The 19,511-nt window shown below is 36.7% G+C and overlaps 2 protein-coding genes across 5 annotated transcripts in view; one reads left to right on the plus strand and one right to left on the minus strand.

The window, feature by feature from the left end:
• The window catches only part of LOC135217350 (head-specific guanylate cyclase-like), a 999,777-nt gene that overhangs the window by 583,091 nt on the left and 397,175 nt on the right, over positions 1 to 19,511 (minus strand). For all 4 annotated transcript variants that reach the window (XM_064253180.1, XM_064253181.1, XM_064253184.1 and 1 more), the window contains 2 exons: positions 12,200 to 12,418; positions 11,424 to 11,586 (listed from right to left, as the gene is read on the minus strand). The gene's annotated coding sequence lies outside the window, so the exon portion shown is untranslated. The remainder of the gene's footprint in view (positions 1 to 11,423; positions 11,587 to 12,199; positions 12,419 to 19,511) is intronic.
• Positions 1 to 19,511, plus strand: part of LOC135217599 (guanylate cyclase soluble subunit beta-1-like) — a 409,846-nt gene that overhangs the window by 119,618 nt on the left and 270,717 nt on the right.

Genomic DNA, 19,511 nt, shown 5'->3' on the forward strand with positions numbered 1-19,511 from the left:
TTGTCCCTTTACTAAATACTTCAATAATATCCATCACTGATTTTCGGCCATGGTTAGTTTCATGGGCCACGGCTCATACAGCATTATACAGAGACCACTGAAAGATGGACCTATTTTCGGTGGCCTTAATTATATGATGTACAAAAAAGCTCCTCTGCATCGAAGAAACTTTGGCACATTTTGTAGTTGTTTAAGGCTGAGTACAATTTTTCATGGTGGAAAATACTGAATAACACATTTGTTGGCGCACTGGAACCCGGGGCTGCTGTCCCTTACTCTCCCAATCCCCTACCTACCTTGTTCCCACCCGGGGTGGACAAACAGGTTTGCAGGAAGAGGCTGTATGTCTCCCGACCCTCCCATTCCCATACCTACTACACACTCACCCAGGGCAGACAAACTGGTTTGCAGGGGGTAGGTGGCAGTGTCATGTCTCTCCACCCTCCTAAACCCCTACCTACCCCACCCCTACCCGTGGCGGACGAACTGGTTTGCAGAGAGTAGGTGGATATGTAGGTCTCCACTACTATCACCCGGGGGAGGAAAAATAAGATCAGACACACTCAGATTTCATCATTATAAATAATTTGCTTCTTTAACTTTAAGAACTAAAGTCGACTGTAAATTTCATTTCCCGGTTAAGTATGAAAGAGTCCACTTTCAGTCGTTGTTTTCAAAGAAAAGTGATGTCAAGTTATAATGAACATGTGTCAATTAATGATGCATCTACTTGGATTCTTTTTAGTTTTGTACCTTATTATGTTCTGCGTAAACACTGTGACATGAAGAATAAATTACAAATTGAGGAATATTTTCTCATTGTATTACCGAAAGCAGAGACCTCTGTATGATGGATACAGGTAAGTTGTAGAGTCAGTTTTGCTTCAATCAGTGCTGTTACTTAGCTTCGTACTGCGCTATGTTTTACTGTAGAGCACAGTTAAGCTATATGATAGACTCATCTGGTTACCTTTTTTTGTCAGCTTAAGCCTACCGATCAGTGATTGAATCTTTGGAAATTACTAATAAGTGTTTTAAACAGACTGGTTCTTTCAGAAACAAGTGCTCTTGGTATTCGTCTGTGACCAAATTACCGCCAATATGTAGTCTTAAATTTGCGAGAGATTTCACACTGAATACCAACCAGGTGTTACTCATAACAAGAAAAATTACCCAACACGATTCTCTTGATCACAATAACGTTTTTCTTCTTCTGGCAGCCATTGTGTTGCCTTTTTTTCTGCTTTGTTTGTATGGTGCTTTTATGTTGCATGGAGCCACCACTGGTTATTTAGCAAAGGGACCAACGGTTTTACGTGACTTCCGAACCACGTCGAGAGTGAACTTCTATCACCAGAAATACACATCTCTCACTCCTCAATGGAATGGACGAGAATCGAACCCGCGACCACCGAGGTGAGACGCCAACACCATACCAACCACGCCACTAAGGTGCTCCTTTTTTTTGCAATCTTGGTCTAGTCCTTTCTAATGTTTCTTTTTCCTATAAGAATGGAGCTAAGCACAGGCAACTTCCATAAATGAAAAGTAAATAAGAATGAGGGTTAGGGTAAATCTCTCGGGAAAGTAATTGCAGCTTCTCGGAAAAGCCCATTATATTGGGAATTTAAAGGAAAATTCTTATTGTATTTTATCAACTGGTGGGGGAAAATTGGAATGGATTCAGGCAGAAAATTAAAAACGGATTGAAACTGTTCTTGAAAGGGACGTATAAAGTAGAATTGCATTTAACCTGCTATACTGATGGTTTACAAATACCTACTGATACCTCCTTCCCGAAGAAAAAAAAAAGATAACTTATAATTACACTCAATATGCAGTCAGCTATTTCACATCAGATGCTGTTATTTTATGAATATAGTTTTGACCTTAAAAGAAAAGTTGTAGGTCATTAAATGTTTTGAAAAAGAGAGAGAGAGAGAGAGAGAGAGAGAGAGAGAGAGAGAGAGAGAGAGAGAGAGAGAATATATTTGCAAGGCATTTATATCTTTATTTTGCAGAGAACTGTAAAGCAAGACAATATGCTAACTTAGGAAAAGTCCTACAAAGATACCAAAGTATGTTCGCTTAATTAACCAAAGAAAAGCAATTAAAAAGACACATGCTCGTCATTACCACTGCTCTAGTCCACGAGGCATACCAGCTGCGTCCTAGAGTTAAGAACAAAGGGCCCGCTCCTCCATCTTTATAACGAGAAACTCGTAATAAAGCTGAAAGTCAACACGATGCAGCTTCCTTAGCCTTAGCGCCATTGTCAGCATTCTGCTGTATTCGCTCGCTTCCTAGTGAACATCACTGGCTTTATGAACTAGAGTTTGCCAGACTCCCCTCCTGGGTTCAGTGCTGCCTTGTAATCGAAGAGCATGCGAGGTGGGCATAGTTTTCGTTATGAATAACGATCGAAAGAATCCCTTGCTATTTTTTTTCCGCTCGCTTCTATGAAATCACTGGCCTTTATGAACTAGAGTTTGCCAGACGCCCCCTACTGGGTTCAGTGCTGCCTTGTAATCGAAGAGCATGCGAGGTGGGCATAGTTTTCGTTATGAATAACGATCGAAAGAATCCCTTGATATTTTTTTCCACTGGAGAACAGACAAGAGCGGTATTATCTTTATAACACGTTAGCAACGAAGCTAAAGACTCCTTTGATGATGTAACTTATGTGAGCATACCATCACTGAATGTCATGACCCATCATCATCATCATTAAATGACATCACCCTTTATCAAAAGTGGCATCGACCCATTATGCAATAGATTTAATATGTCACACCTTCCATATTACGAGCATTGAATTAACATTGTATTTATTGCTCTCAGTATTTTTGTGATAATAAGAACCTGACAGAGCAAAATATGGACCAGCCCTACGAACGACTGATACCAGCGATTCAAAGCAAAAGATTGTCCGTTACTCGAAAGCAATTGACCGGTGACTTTTGTCAGGTGTGCTAAGACAAATGCTTTTCGTTTGCTTCGGTGTCATTCTCAGGTTATGTCCATAGTGCAGAAAAATAAGCCACCAATCGCAAGTCGCCAACATATCGCATACACACCAAAGACAGGTTCAAATACAAGTAACCGAGTTGATTATCAACCTTCGGCCGGTCATTCGTTTTCAACCTATTTGTGATAAGTATGAGATAAGGTGTTGCCATTTTTTCTTCACAACATTGGCTTTTAGCAGTGTTACCATATGCAGCTCATCTGATTTTTTTTACCTCATGATTTAATGGTTAGAATGCGTATTTTAGGATATAGAATTATTTTCCGTGATGTTAGAAAACTACACGTCACTAGCATTTTTGACGAAGATAAACAAAGGATTTCAATAAAATTCCTTTGTATAAGTAAGCAGGATATGTTTTATAGCTTTATTTTCATATTAAACATAAAAAGGCAAAGTGAAGAATCTTTTTCTTCAGTGCCGTGGCCTGTGGTCGGAAAAGCCACGGAGGATTGTCAGATGTCACCAGAAAGCCACAATAATAGACGAAATTCCTCAAAACGGCAACCCTGTTTACCTTCCGTCTTTATACATTGATATCAACTTCTTTTAGTATCTATTAACAAAAGAACAATCTATTACCACGCTGAAGCTGCTATAACCCCACCCATCACAGAAATAATTGATCTAAGAAAATATTGATCCTACGTCGATACTAAGAAGCACTATGCATTTCCATTCCTTGTTGGAAATACAATGACCCAAGAAACACGCCTAATTACACCTCCTTTTGGTAATGTTATTCATGAGTAATGCCAATTCCTTAATAACAAAATGCAGCATGACATGGAAGTTAACATAATAACCAAAAACATAGGTCTGAACCGGCAACTATCTCATTGATCAAATAAATTGCAAAATGGTTAGACTGACTTCTTATGTACAAGAACGACGTAATTAATAAATAGCAGTCACTATTACCAGAATTACAGACTTTAAAACGATAACTCTGTAATGAGGAGACAATTCATATCAATTTTTCTTTAAAAAAAATCTTTAGAGCTACTGTACGACTAAATTCGGTGGATACTGTGTTGGATACATTCTACAAAATAATGTTCATACTCTTTCATTCGTGTTCCATCTTTCACAGCGCAGAGAGAGAGAGAGAGAGAGAGAAGGCTGGGGATAAGTAAACAAAAATGGTTGAAGCATTTCTTGTAGCAATTTTGGCAGAGGTTTCCTCAAGGAAGGGAAACGATGGGATAGAAAATCAACAACTGGTCGTCTCTTGCAACAAAGAAAACTCGAAATTTTCATTGTTATTTTTCGACGCATTAATAACAGAGCAATTGGTCACTAACTATGACCCATTAACAATTAGCAGATCCTGCACAGGATATAAGAAGAGCAACGCTTTCGGTAGAAATAGCGTATTGTAAACTACTTTACATCTATTATAGATACTGCTTAAACTTTTAATACTGAAAAGTAATGTATCAAGTCTTTAGCTATATTGTCTTGCCATATGGGACAGTAACCCCTCGAATGAAAAGTTTAACATGCAAGAGTATTCATAATCAACTCTAAGATATGAAATCTTGGAACAAATCTCCATGTTATGCTAATGACAACTCCTGCAGCGCTGTCTCTGAGATATTCTCAAGGGACTCAATTCCCACTGACACGACTCCATGTGGTGAAGAGACGTTTGAAAGTAAGGAAAGTGCGATAGAGGTGTCTTTAGGCTTAGCTGAGTACGCGTCGTTCTGTTATCGTTATGCATTATTAAGAGTTAATCAGAAAAGGGATTCGCGAGTTAAGGACGAAGTGCAACATCTAAAGGGAACATATAATTATCTCTGATATACAAGTTACAACGAAGCACCCCGTTGTGTGGCGGTAAGACATCCTAAATGTGGACATCACAGATGTCTTTGCAGCATTACTAAGGGGGAATTCAACACCTGCCGATAAAAATAAAAAAAATACGGATTCGTTAATAAGAGTATTGATAGCAAAGTTCTAGGTGAACAATGTTCTCTGTATATCCATTAAGAGATTCTGTTTAAGACCGTGGATGGTTTTGTCCTTCCATATAAAAATCTATGAAGGTGAAGAAATAAAACATTATATTTCAAGAAACATACCAGATTATAACGTTTTGGGGGCTTAATACAAGCTTAGTACGTATGTTTCATTATATCAGAACACATCGATTCTTTTAACAGCTTGAAGTCGCCAATTTTAAGCTGCAGAAAACGCGTTGGTCAAGTGGTCCAAGTAAAATAACACACTTTTTTTTTTAAGTGTTTAAGCAAACGACAGTTTTAAACCCTTGGGAAAACTTTCCAAACCGATTTATCAGTATATCCTGTTTTACTTACATACGTCCTATACATACCTTAACTCATTCCATCCAGATTCTCAACTACACAGCATTCATCTACAATTTGGGCTTAATTTTTATATGAATCCCTTTCACGTCTCCCCCTAAAACATTTCAGAACAGCTCTAGAATTTTATCACCCGTTGTATCAAGTTGGATGACTTTATCCTAAAACTTCTAAATGTTCAACGTTAACAGAGTGATCAGCCTTAAGCCCAGACGGTGCATCATGAAACTGACAAAGCTTTCTTTCATTACACAACCCCTCATGCATATCCTCCGCCTTCTTGACTCAGCCCGCAGTGTTATTCACTTATCATGAAATTAGTGAGCAGCCTCTGTTGTAAACCTTCTGTATGACCTCGATGTATAAATCTCCTATATTATTTGCCCTCTTGCTATTTCTCTTCAGAAAGAAACCATCTCTTCTTCAACGTATTTTAAGGCCTGTCCAAACAAGCGGGGCTGATCGGCGTGCTCCGGGGCTGACGGGCAAATTCTGGCGGGCTTACCTGTGAATGTTGTCCACACGGGTGAGGCGATGGAGAGGTGGGTGTGCCCGACGATGCCAGTAGTATGTTCAGTGCGGTACGATAAACATGGTGCCTACCGCAAAGAAGAATATATTGTGTAGCATGATAATTGCTTTGTGTGTGATGGAAAAGAAGAGAATATGGTGCAAAGAACGGCTCAGTAAAAGAAATGTATATGGTAATAACGTACGTCTGCCAGGGTCGAACCTCAAGCCATCGGGCACCACCATGGTGATTTTGCTACAAGACCCATCGGGCAATTTGACGGTTTGCCCGTCAAGTGTGCCCGTTAGAGGGGGGGTCCGCCGATCAGGCCCGGTCGTGTGGACGGGCCTTTAGCCTTGAAAAACAGTAAGTTAAGATGCTATGACTTATTCACTAACTCATATTACTTAGATAGTATTTTGGATGATGATGATGATGATAGAGAGAGAGAGAGAGAGAGAGAGAGAGAGAGAGAGAGAGAGAGAGAGAGAGAGAGAGACTAAATGAAGGAAGTGTAAAATACAAAATAGTAACTCCCAAGAATATGGGGCCACGTGAAAAAAGGTAATTCAACCACTTATCATTATACGATCTCAATGTCCCTTAATACTTCATGTACCCTAAGCGGCAACAACATTGATAAGAATTATGCAAAGTGTGTGGTGCTTATTGGTTTGATTCGAATGAAATGTGAACATAAATATATTCAGAGTAAACAGTTATACGTCTAGAGATAAAATTTCAGATAAGTGTTTCCTAGTGAAGTTGAAATACGGATAGAAATGGATCCGACGTGGTCGAATAAATCTGTACTGAAAATACGAAAATACGGGGAATATACTATCTGTTACAACGGTCCAATTGAGCGACCTCTCTCTCTCTCTCTCTCTCTCTCTCTCTCTCTCTCTCTCTCTCTCTCTCTCTCTCTAAGCTTCAGTTAAAAGGGATAGAAATGGTTGGCTTTCCATTCAGCTAAATAGTGGGATTCGTTTACCTACCTTCCCGAAATATTTGTTTGAATAAAACGTTCTTGATTCGGCTCTTTGAGAGAACGAGCACGGCCACTCGCGATCATTGTGCGAGACACAAAGGGAAATCTATGAAGCAGAAAACGAGAAAGAGAATAAATGCTCAATCTGAAGTATTGTGAAGATACTTTAATATAATCTGATGTGCAGTGTTTTCTTCATAGAATTTTAGTCTAGAACTTTGTCAGAATGAGTGCTCTTAATCATGATTTGATGTTGTTCACTCAAAAAATTCTTCCGTTTTGCATACAGAAGCATTGCACCTACTTCTGGGTGTTACTTTTGACAAATAAGTTATGAGTGGAGGGATGTCTGTTTTATGAAACTAACTGCACAGGAAAAGATCCTCTCTATATCATTAGTGATGAGTTTCATTAAAATAAATTGTATTTAGGCATTTACCTCTATTAAATAAACGAGTTCATAAGCTACCACTCTCCTGTTATTAAAAACGACTCATTTCCATAATGCACTTATACACGAGTCAATCTTTCCAACATGTATTTGTTTGGAAGCTTTACACTTTAAAAGCAGAAAATGGTCGGACGGCCTCAAGTGCCAAAATACGTTCGGTATTTGATTTTTTTCCTTTGCACCCCTTTTTCCTGCCTTTCAGTTGGGGCTCAGAACAGTTACGCTTTGAAACTTTGCCTGGAGGTCAAAATCACCTTCATCTTTTGGTAGGAGACCCCTGCAATACGATCAACATCTCAAACTGCAGGTGTATCGGAGCGAGATTTCACTGTGAGTGCAGATGAACTGTAAACGCGTAATATTCAAGAGCAGACGAAAGTATTATTTTCCGTTCTACTCACATTTTCCGCAATATTTTCCTCAGGTTGAAAGGTTACTCGAATAGCTCCTCATGTACTAGGAACTTATTTTATTTAATATCAGAATAAAATCACTTTCCTTTGATCAACAGAACAGATGGATTCATTAGTTTAAATTGGCTTAATTTTCATTCACACCGGCACACACATGTTCAGGCTTGATTGTACTATAAGAAAGGGATGATGGTAGAGCGACAAAACCACCATGACTTTTTTCATCGTCCGACGAAGTCATGCTGGTATGAAATCACATAACTTAAATGGATTGAGACTTACAGAGAAAAATACTCGGCAGAGTAGAAATGAATGACCGTAATGCAGGAAGGAGACCCAAAAACAGTTAAGGTAGTTTTTTGAGGTTAACTCTATGAATTATGTAAGCAACACTCACACAGAGCAAGTGCTTACAGAAGGTGTTAAAAAACAAAGAAAAACAGTAATTAAATAGTCAAGTGTTGACTTGCACTTCTCAGAAAAAAAGAAGAGGATAGCGGATACCCATTGCGCAAAGAATGACAATGATACCTTAGCAGTCAAGATGTTATGCCGAGGTGTTCTGAAAAATAATGCTAATGTACTATTGTGTGTAAACTTGCCTGTCCTATAACTGTGTTTATACTCTGAAATAGCAATTAGATACAGAGATACATTAGCAGTTCTCCGAGTTCTAGACCAGACTGTTTTGAGTGCGGTGTGGGAAGGATGCTCAAAATAAAAAGTGGGGGCTCAAAATGAACAAGGACCTGCTCTCTCTCTCTCTCTCTCTCTCTCTCTCTCTCTCTCTCTCTCTCTCTCTCTCTCTCTCCTTGTACGTATTCTGAACTAGCAGCTGAATCAGTTTCTAAATAAGACTTCATTTCACTTCTCTTAATACTGACTTACACCCAATTTGTCTTGGGCAGACTCATTAACATGATGTCATGTAACATACCTTAGTTTCGTTAAGTATAAATCAGCATTGCCAGTCCTAAATCTATTTCTGTCTTGAATAACACCACAGGTCTTTGGTTTCCTATTCGAAACGCACATTTCAGCTGATTTCACTCTATTCTCTATCCTCGAAACATCTTTTATAAAATCCGAGTGGATCTCGTTTGTCCTTCCCCGGGTGACAGTAGGGAGATATCCAACCTCCTGCAAACCAGGTAGGTAGGGGATCGCTTGGGTAGGGGAGACAGCAGCGCTGGGTTCCAGGGCATAGCACGCGCCAACAAGCTTTTCCTGTGTTTGTAATTTCGTACTCGTAGGCCAATTTGGCCTTCGAGAGCCGACCGTGTATACCATGCAAAAGGTTCGTGAAACCAGTTAATTGTGGATATAGTCGAATATCTACCACCCTGTGGTAGGGGTGTAATATTACTACCACCGTAGATCCTGCGTGTCGTAAAAGGAAAGCTGCTGCCTTGCAGTCTTACTTTTTTAGTCAAAGGCGAGGCCCACCGCCAATAACTGTGGTTGATGACAGCAAGGGCATGCAGTCGTTAAAACCCATTTGTCAAATAATAAAACATGCCTGATGTTGTAAGGAAAGGCGCATCAGGCTACCGACCCCTTAGTGTAGGGATAACGGTGGGAAAGAAGAAGATATAGTCGGATATCTGCGACAGATGATGTCGTCAATCTATAACAGACTTCCTCCACTACGAACCTCACTCACCCTCCAACCGACCTCACCGGCCTTGCGCCGCTTGCCTCATTTAACACCCACTAATTACCCCACCTACCCTTTCATCCCGAGTGTGTGTGTGTGTGTGTTTCATTCAGCTAAAATATGGGTTCATCCTAATTTTGTGGATTCGCTTTAATATCTTTCATTATTGTTAGCAATGACCACATAACCTCATGAGCCTACGGCTAATAGCCGAATGCAAATGCATTACTTATTTGTACCTATAAGTGCATAAGCACATCCAAGGGTAAGCTTCAGTTTTGTTTCCACTAATCATCTCATCCACTAATTTTAGGGAAGGCAAAAATAAAAACTACCAAAAGAAAAAGAAAAAAACACTAAGAATTATTTCATTTTTTTATGGAGAAGTGGTTTATGAAATAAGGCATCAATCTTATAATTTACGGAAGATATTCGCTAAGTTTTCAGCATCTCCTGGTCAGTTTATGGCAATGAAAATGTCATCTGTGTATCGTGCGTATATCATAGCTTGGGTGTACGCACGGAATGTTGTATGTTATATGTCTTGTATGCATGCGTTGGTAAAAATAACCCCTAAGGGCGACTCTGCTTATAGCAAAAGCCATCACAATTGTGCAACCATCATTAGATAAACAAAGGGGCAAAATACGGCATTGCCCTCTAGTCGCATCATCGCCTACGAACGAAAGTGAGACTTACCAAGAAACATACAATCAATACTGGCCTTTGGGCGAGAGCTCCTGAAGGCACAGGTAACAACAGCCACAATATGTCCAGCCCCAGAGAGGACCTATCTATTACTCAAGCAGAAAAGAGACATTAATTCAAGCACCGTTCACAATGTATATATAACCAACATACATAAATAATGAATTTAATGTAAGTAAATTTCCACATTGGTCCCATATTTTTGGTAATGGTAATGTAATCTCAGCATTGTGTTTATATTTTTAGAACTAGTTTTTAGGAGGACTAAAGGAGTCATATGCCCTAAAGCTACATATGTGTAGCACTATTGCATTTCCCTTGTAATCTTGGATTTTGTAAGTAAAATAAGTTTCATTACCATTACCTTATCTTAAATACAGCTGTAGTAGCCTATTTGAATTTGCAAATGAGTGTAACATCTAAGCTGGCATAGGTCTACAGTTCATACATAGCCTATACATTTTTTATCTCAATTGGGGTAATACAATATGCTGCATAAAAATACATTAGTGGCCATAAAATCTTGGTATTCTGTGGGTAAACACAGGTGTGCTACCTGCTTAATGAAGTGTGTCATTTAAAAGGGAGAGAAAAAGGAGGGGTTGCATATATTTTGTTACATATGTAGGGTGAAAAGTAAATGATTGCCTAATGTATAATGTATTCAGTTTAAAGTGTAATGGTTGTTTATTATAAGCATACTGAGTGTTTATAAGTTATGTGTGGTACAAAGTTGCCCTTGAACACACCTAAGGTTTTTTTACGAGCAATTATTTGGATTTTGCCATTATCAGACGGACCCTTGGCTTTATTAATCCAGAAAATTGACAGATTACTGCATGCAAATATAAATGCACCAATGGGACATCTCAGGTCCTCAGTAATTACGACATAGGTCACACCACTACCACTCTACGCAGGCAATTGCAATCTCACCTCAACCAAGGGGCAATAGTTCAATACTACGTACATGATCACGACCATAAACTGGCACTAGAAGAATTATTAGAAAGCACCAATCAACAATAGCCAGTATTAAACATACAGAGGGACGCAAACTTCATCCTCCCTTCTTCCAGGAAACCACAGGACATCAGTGAGAAAGACTATGGAGAACAAAGCAAATGAAGACTACCAGCCAGAGATGGTAACCACGCCCTTTGATGCAAGCCGCTGCATCAGATGCATCTTGAGGAACACCAGGTATGCCCATGCTGACACCCACACCCCCGGTGACGGTGGGTGAATGAGACCCGCCGAGCATAGAAACTGGGCATTCCAATGATGCCATGTTCAAAATTCAAAAGACTGCATGCAGTAATAAATACCTTGTATGTCAATTTAGTCCTGAAGACGCCACCGATGAGCGAGGAAACGTCGACTAGAAAAAGTAAATGAAAAGAATCTTGAATCATTTTTTCCTTTTCCCGAGAAGCTGCCTGATGAGAAGAAGCAGCATTGACTGATATTCTGTCTTGTTAAAGATGTTATCTGCAAAAATGCCATTAACTTCAATAGAAACTGCACGATGGGGAATATGCCCAAATAGCACATTATATATATATATATATATATATATATATATATATATATATATATATATACATATATATATATTATATATATAATATATATATATATATATATATATATATATATATATATATATATATATATATATATATATATATATATATATGTATGTATGTAAAACTGAATCACGAAAGTTTGGAACGTGATAAATCCATCAATAAAGGTATAAGCCACGAAGGAAAAATAAACAACGGAGTTCTGCAAGATCTTTCGACGTTCAACGTCCATTACTCAGCAGAGTAAAGGGCGTTGAACGTCGAAAGATCTTGCAGAAACTCCGTTGTTTATTTTTCCTTCGTGGCTTATACCTTTATATATATATATATATATATATATATATATATATATATAAATATATAAAATTCCTTTGCCAATATTAAATATCAGTATTCAAGAATATCGTTCCCCCCAATGCTATATCGAATGGTTGCTAAGGAAGTCTACAATGGTCAAACAGCGAGTTTCAAAAAAGACTGCCTCCTGTGCACAGTGCTAAGAAGCCAATTATTACCTGTATATATTTCCTTCTGTTCTCGTTCCCCTTGGCCTCTGCTCTTCCTCTCCTATTTCCACTGCTGCTCCTACTCTTTCCCTTCCTCCCTTCGGCTCCATAACAGACTAATGCTCTCAGCCTTGCTGTCCATCGTAGGTCTCTGATATCCAATCCTTTGAAGCCATTCACAGTTCTCTGAGTCGGAAAATGAAGCAAAGTCTCCTTCCTTGATTGCTTCTGCAAAATTGAAAGGCTTCGTTATATTCCTCAACAGTTCCAGAACATTAAGAGAGATATTGGAGTTCTCAAAGGTGAAGTCAACTTCATACAAGTTTTTCTATGATAGCAAAATATTGCTGATTCTTCTTACGATAACCCATGCAAAAAGCATTATAACGCAGTTCCGGTTACACTACATTGCATCACGGCATTTGCATAGAGTAAGCTACATTGTTTAAATAATATTCTGCATGTAATTTCTATTTTTTTACACAAAAATATATATATAACTAATATAGAAATATATATATATATATATATATATATATATATATATATATATATATATATATACACAATTTTTTTTGTTGAAGAAATATAACATTATGGTAGTTCTTATTGAAGTCCAAATGAGCCTGAGGCCACATAATATTTGCGCGAGATTTCCTTCGAAACTTTCTTGATTCTCCGTTTAATGTATATTTTCTTATGACATATTTTCCTATGACTCGGGAATGTGAGCAAGCTACTCTCTAAACCAAGGCGAAGCCAATCACCCGCTTAGCTGCTTGACATGTTCTGAATAGAAAGCGAGAATTCTAGCGTCCTCCGGTACCTAGCTTAACCTCTTTTATCCAGTCTTCATACATATGAGCCTCCGACTCTTCGTTAAAAGAAAGGCTTTTACCTTCGAAATCAAAAAGCCAATGAACCTTAATATTTTTTCTCGAGTATCTTAAAATATTCGTTCATCTATTCCTATGGGCTTTTGGGGTAACTATGGAATTTCATCTCATTTTCTGCAAATTTGTCCGTTGCCAGTTATTCTTAAAAGAGACAGATCCAGAACACTATATCAAGGAATATGAATATGAGTAGCATTATTGACATCAAGGATAAGAGAATTACTTGACAACTCTCTGACAAGTTTCATAGTTGCTGTTCCGTTACGTTTTACTATTTAGTCAAGAAAGGCAGCAAACATGCATAAAATGACCATGCTATATATATATATATATATATATATATATATATATATATATATATATATATATACACACACACATACACACACACACACATATATATATATATATATATATTAGATATATATACCATATACAATATATTAATTATATATATATATATATATCGTATATCTATATATATATATTATATATGACATATGTATATTATTATATATTATTATATATATATATATATAAGACATTGGTAAAACATCTATTATGATCTTTATCGAAGAACCATTTCATCATGTAATTCTATTTAGAATACCCGCAGACATATATATTAATTTAACATTAGCTTGAATATGTCTAAGGCTAATGAACGTAGTGCTACTGGGTGAAAAAAAAACGCCTAGTTAATAAACCTATATATGGATAGTGTTTGGTTTAAATCATATCGAATATGACAGAAGGGTCCCCTCCCCCAGCTCACCCGGAGAGTGGTAATGTGTCAAAGAGTGATTACTGCCGAGGGTCAATGGTAGATCTGTGAGCTGTCGCCAACAAACAAATTCACTAGAGCGAAAGACGTTTATGTGGTATCACCGTATTTCCATACTTTCTTTAATCAAAACTTATAACAATACTAACCCATTACTAATAAGTAAATTTCCCGTGGTTGAACATTGTTGTGGTTATCTAGTTTTTCATTCAACATTTGTTTACCCTTCTGAAGGAAAAGATTACTTTTTGTTTCCCAAATTACCTACGTTCAGCTTTATACGAGAAAAGGAGCATGAGCAAAACGACAGTATCCTGGCCGTTGTTTTAATCATTTCGATCCTCTCTCTCTCTCTCTCTCTCTCTCTCTCTCTCTCTCTCTCTCTCTCTCTCTCAACCGGTGAGAATCTCTTTGTAGCCTTTTTAACCTGCTTTTACCTTTACTTGTCACGTGCAAATGACAAGGTCCAGCTTAGTATGGAAATGTTAGCAGTCGGGTTTGACTAAAATTACTTTTTGCATATTTCAAAATTTTCCATTGACATTTACGAAATAATAGTACATACATTCCGCTAAAATGATGTCCGGGAGGGATTATTTACATCAGTTCATCTATATTATTTTTCGTCAAGATAAGTAGAAGTTAAAAAAATGGTTTTATGCTGAAAGAAGTCAGTCATCATCATAATATGTAAGTTCCTGGATTAAGCTTTCGGCAGAAAATAACATTTTAAACGTAATTATTGTTTAATGAATATTACCATAACAATAAAGCCCTTTAGAAAAAGTAAAAAAGTAGAGAAATTTTGTGATTAGCTATGTAGCAAAATTATCATATGAATGCATAATGGCCAATCAAACGTATTGAGAGACACCTGCTTACTTCCAAAGCCAAAGCCGCAACATGGACCGGCGTCCTCTGTCTGGGGCTCTAAGTTTTTATTTCTTCTTTTTCTTTTTCCTCTTTTAAGCCCGACTACATTCTTCATCAAAGGAAGCTTACTGGGTTGCTGATAATGATCAGGTTTTCATTTGCGTCAAAGGTAATACTTCCAATACTTCCAGTTCCTGGCGGCTTTTCAATAATTGTGTTTGTATGAAGTACAACACTAACACGACTTCACCGGAGAAGTCATCACGCACCTCATTCATAACTACTAGTAAGGAATCCAGGACCTCTAAAAATTAATCCTAGGAAAATCTTGTTTATTTTTGCAGGTGCTGCTGTATTAGCTAATACCAGATCTCCACGGTAGATGCAGTTTGAGCATTTTCCATTTAAGTAATCTTTCTTGTATGGCGATTTGCTTAATTTAGAAGGCGTGGAGTAAATTGTTTATATATGCATTCACATGATAATTTTGCTACATAGATAATCACAAAATTCCTCTACTTTTTTACGCTTTCTAAAGGGCTTTATTGTTATGGTAATATTCATTAAACAACAATTACGTTTAAAATTTTATTTTCTGCTGAAAGCTTAAGCCAGGAACTTACATATTATGATGATGACTGACTTCTTTCAGCATAAAACCATTTTTTTAACTTCTACTTACCTTGACGAAAAATAATATAGATGAACTGATGTAAATAATCCCTCCCGAACATCATTTAAGTGGAATGTAGAAATATGTACTATTATTTCGTAAATGTCAATGTAGAGCATTCTCTAAGTACAATGCCAATTTTTTATCATCATTTTAGTGGAATGTATATACTATTATTACGTAAATGTCAATGGAAAATTTTGAAGTATGCAAAAAGTAATTCCAATGATATCCTTCATGAAATTATGCCTGCAAAACTTTTCTTCTAAGGAAAAGAGGGAACATATTAGCCTGAGAAAAAAAGCGTTTGGATCTTTGAGCTGTCACCTCGCCATTCATCTAGTGGCAATTCGGAGTCCCAAGTGAGTTTTCCATCAGCTTGGACCTTTGTGAGCGGTTCGTGCCATCACGGATCAAGAATGAGTTATTGATTTTAGGAGATGGATATTCTTGCCCTGGGCTCGCACAACATTCTCTTCGTTCGCTGGTATGATTTTCGGTTCCCGAGCGTAGACATGCGCAATAATTTGAATTTGTCATAATACCCTTGGTTATTTTAAACACTAACATTAATTTGAATTTGTCATATTAATACCCTAGGTTATTTTAAACATTAACATTAATTTGAATTTTTCATAGTAATACCCTTGGTTATTTTAAACACAAACAATAATTTGAAATTGTTACAAGAATGCCATAGTTCACTTTAAACACTAACAATAATTTGAAATTGTTACAGTAATACCCTAGGTTATCTTAAACACTAAAAATAATTTGAAATTTTTATAGTAATACCCTAGGTTATTTTAAACACTAACAATAATTTGAAATTGTTACAGTAATACCCTAGGTTATCTTAAACACTAAAAATAATTTGAAATTGTTACAGGAATTCCTTAGGTTATTTTAAACACTAAAAATAATTTGAAATTCTTACAATATTACTCTAAGTTATTGTAAACACTCAAAATAATTTGAAATTGTTACAGGAATTCCTTAGGTTATCTTAAACACTAAGTAATAATTTGAAATTGTTACAGTAATACCCTAGGTTATTTTAAACACTAAGTAATAATTTGAAATTGTTACAGGTATTCCTAGGTTATTTTAAACACTAAGTAATAATTTGAAATTGTTACAGGTATTCCTTAGGTTATTTTAAACTCTAACAATAATATGAAATTTTTACAGGAATACCATAGTGTACTTTAATCAATAACAATAATTTGAAATTGTTACAAGAATTCCTTTGGTTGTTTTAAACACTAACAATAATTTGAAATTGTTAGAGGAATTCCTAGGTTATTTTAAACACAACAATAATTTGAAATTGTTACAGGAAAACCTTAGGTTATTCTGAACACTATCTCATGCAAAGAATTTAATTTCGTACTGTTCAGTGATCCCGTGAAATCTCGTACCACCGGGACCTTATTCAAGTTCAAGAACAAAGTCAGTCCGCTGTTTACATCCAATGTCGTTGATAAGTATACGTGCCCCAGACGTAATCACAGGAAAAAAGTGATGAAATCACAAAAGGGGTAGTAAAGCCGAGCCACAAGAGAGATACGGAGGTCAGGGGATACAAAGGTAGGGCTTTACTGAGCAACCTGATAAATTATGATGAAAGAGAAAATGTAGAAGTAGGAGTCTTTTCTCAATCAGTATAGAGAGCGAGTGTCAATATAATACACATATTGAATAAGCTTGGGTTTGAACGCACCTCCACTGATATGAAAATTAGGCAAGAGAGCCTGATTCCAGTACTACCCAACACTGACCTGGCCCATGTTTTTGTTGAACATCATGTGGGATGAGTTCATTTTATTGTTCTTGAAGACAAAGGGGGAAAAACAAAAACAAAAATTGTTCCCCACAAAGTAGAGTTGTGTTTATATGATGGCACATCTCTTAGTGGATACATTTGGTAAATGTCTTCAAATTGTATCACTTAAAGAAATGCCAGTGTCTATCTCTTCAGGTATGGTTAGTTTTGTGCGCATTATAATGAGACTCGCTTTCTATACTGAGTGAGAAAAGACTCCTACTTCTATTTTTCTCTTTTATCATAATCTATCCGGTTGCGGAGTAAAATCCTACGCCCTCCCCCCCTCTTCCTCCCCTTCCTTTGTATGACCTGACCTCCAAATCTATCTCTTATGGTTGGGCTTTACTACCCCTTTTTCGTGTTCATAACTTTTTTGCCTGCGATATATTAAGAAAATAGCGTCACTTCTAATGTGAGCAGTCCATATGTGAGCATCAGGAAATTTGAATTTTGGTGGCTAACTTGAATGGCCAACTGTAACTTTAAAATTTCATTATTTCTAAAACCCAAACACTTCCAGAGTACGAGCTTACAGAAAAACTAAGTTTCACAGCTGTACCTTTTACCGCTATTGTTCCACAGATATGTTTGGACCCTCACCCACCCTTCACCCTTCATCAATCCCCTGAACGCAAAAATTCGGCCTCACGGATTTCAATGTAATTAGGCAAAATTAGAGACGTACGTGGGAAACCCCTAAAGCCACAATTTCACCCTTTCAGTTGAATATTGCCAGATCTATAAAGGGCCAAAATCGGGTTTTTTGTGTACTGTTGGTGGGTTTACTAACCACCAACTAACTACCCTGGCGGTTGATCAGGGGATTTACATTGAATATACCAGAAGACAGCTGAGAGACGCAAACGGCCCATTAGAGCAAATGTTTTAGAACCGGGAACAGCATCCAGTCCAGAATAGTTAAACATAAGGAATCGAAAATTTGCCAAACATACGTAGATAATGATTTTCGAACAAGAAAAACAAAAAAGGAGGTGATCTGAATAGCTTAGAATCTGTTATAAAATTCAGTTCTGTCATTAAACACTTGACATCTCTGTAACTGTTTATTGCTTGATGGTCCAATTTGTCTTTTCCTTTCCTTTTTTTGCATAATAGTTTGATTTTAACCACCGTGTGGTGGGTCACTCTTACAGTGTTATTATTTTAACAGTTTTAATTAGAAACTTAATGTGTCTTTATGTGCAACTATTTCATAGTCACTTGCTATGCACAGTTTTTGGCTTGAAAGTGCCACGGTGCTGGTGTGAAAGCTTGGCCTTACTAAGAAACTTCGAATTGCTAGCGATGACATCTACATATAAATTATGTATATATATATATATATATATATAATATATATCTTATATATATATATATATATATATATATATATACATACATATATATATATATATATATATATATATATATATATATATATATACTATATATATATATATAAAAGTCAACCCACGCTATTCGCGGATTCTTGATTTGCGAAATTGTCTATTCGCGGATTTTTCTATGGACCGCATATACCGAGGAGTATAGATACATGGAGACCACTCAACGGATCCTTGCATGTACTAGATGTGAAGTAAGAATCGTTGGGAGTGGGCGAGGCGTGTCCAGCACTGTTTTCCACTTAAAACATTAATGAAGCCTCTTTGTTTGTAATGGGGATTCACCTCCGTATCCCATTGTTTTGTATATTATTGTTACCGGCGTGTTTTTGGCTTATGTGAAATTAGGTTGGCATTACTGACTAAATGAGCTAGACACTGAAAGAAAAAAATAATGCTTTGAATGGTTTTATAATATCATAAACATCCAACGAATATCATTCTTCAACAGACAAGGAGCCAAGTTGAGTAGTCATTGAATATTTCCCAAACTATAAGCAAATTGTGATTTGAAGACTGCTTTAGAAATATACTTAAAAAATGCAGGCTTTCATTTTAACTTTTACCTTGTTTACTTCTATCTTTTAAACAATTTGAGAAAATTATAGTATGAGTCAGCGGTTATGATATTCTGATTAATGATTTAATATATTCAGCAACCTAAGATATTAATGTATATCAATATAAATGAGAAAATACTACAAAAATTATCTATCATGACACCCAAATATGCATTATTTATTATAATATATTATGCTATTCTCACTTTTGAAAGAAATCTGGTTTCTGTTCATAGTGACAATGTTTTCCATTGTAAATCAAAAGAAAAATGTAGTAATTCACAGTATGAATAAGGCTTAATAT

This window comes from Macrobrachium nipponense, chromosome 7 (assembly GCF_015104395.2).
Source record: "Macrobrachium nipponense isolate FS-2020 chromosome 7, ASM1510439v2, whole genome shotgun sequence".
NCBI lineage: Eukaryota > Metazoa > Arthropoda > Malacostraca > Decapoda > Palaemonidae > Macrobrachium > Macrobrachium nipponense.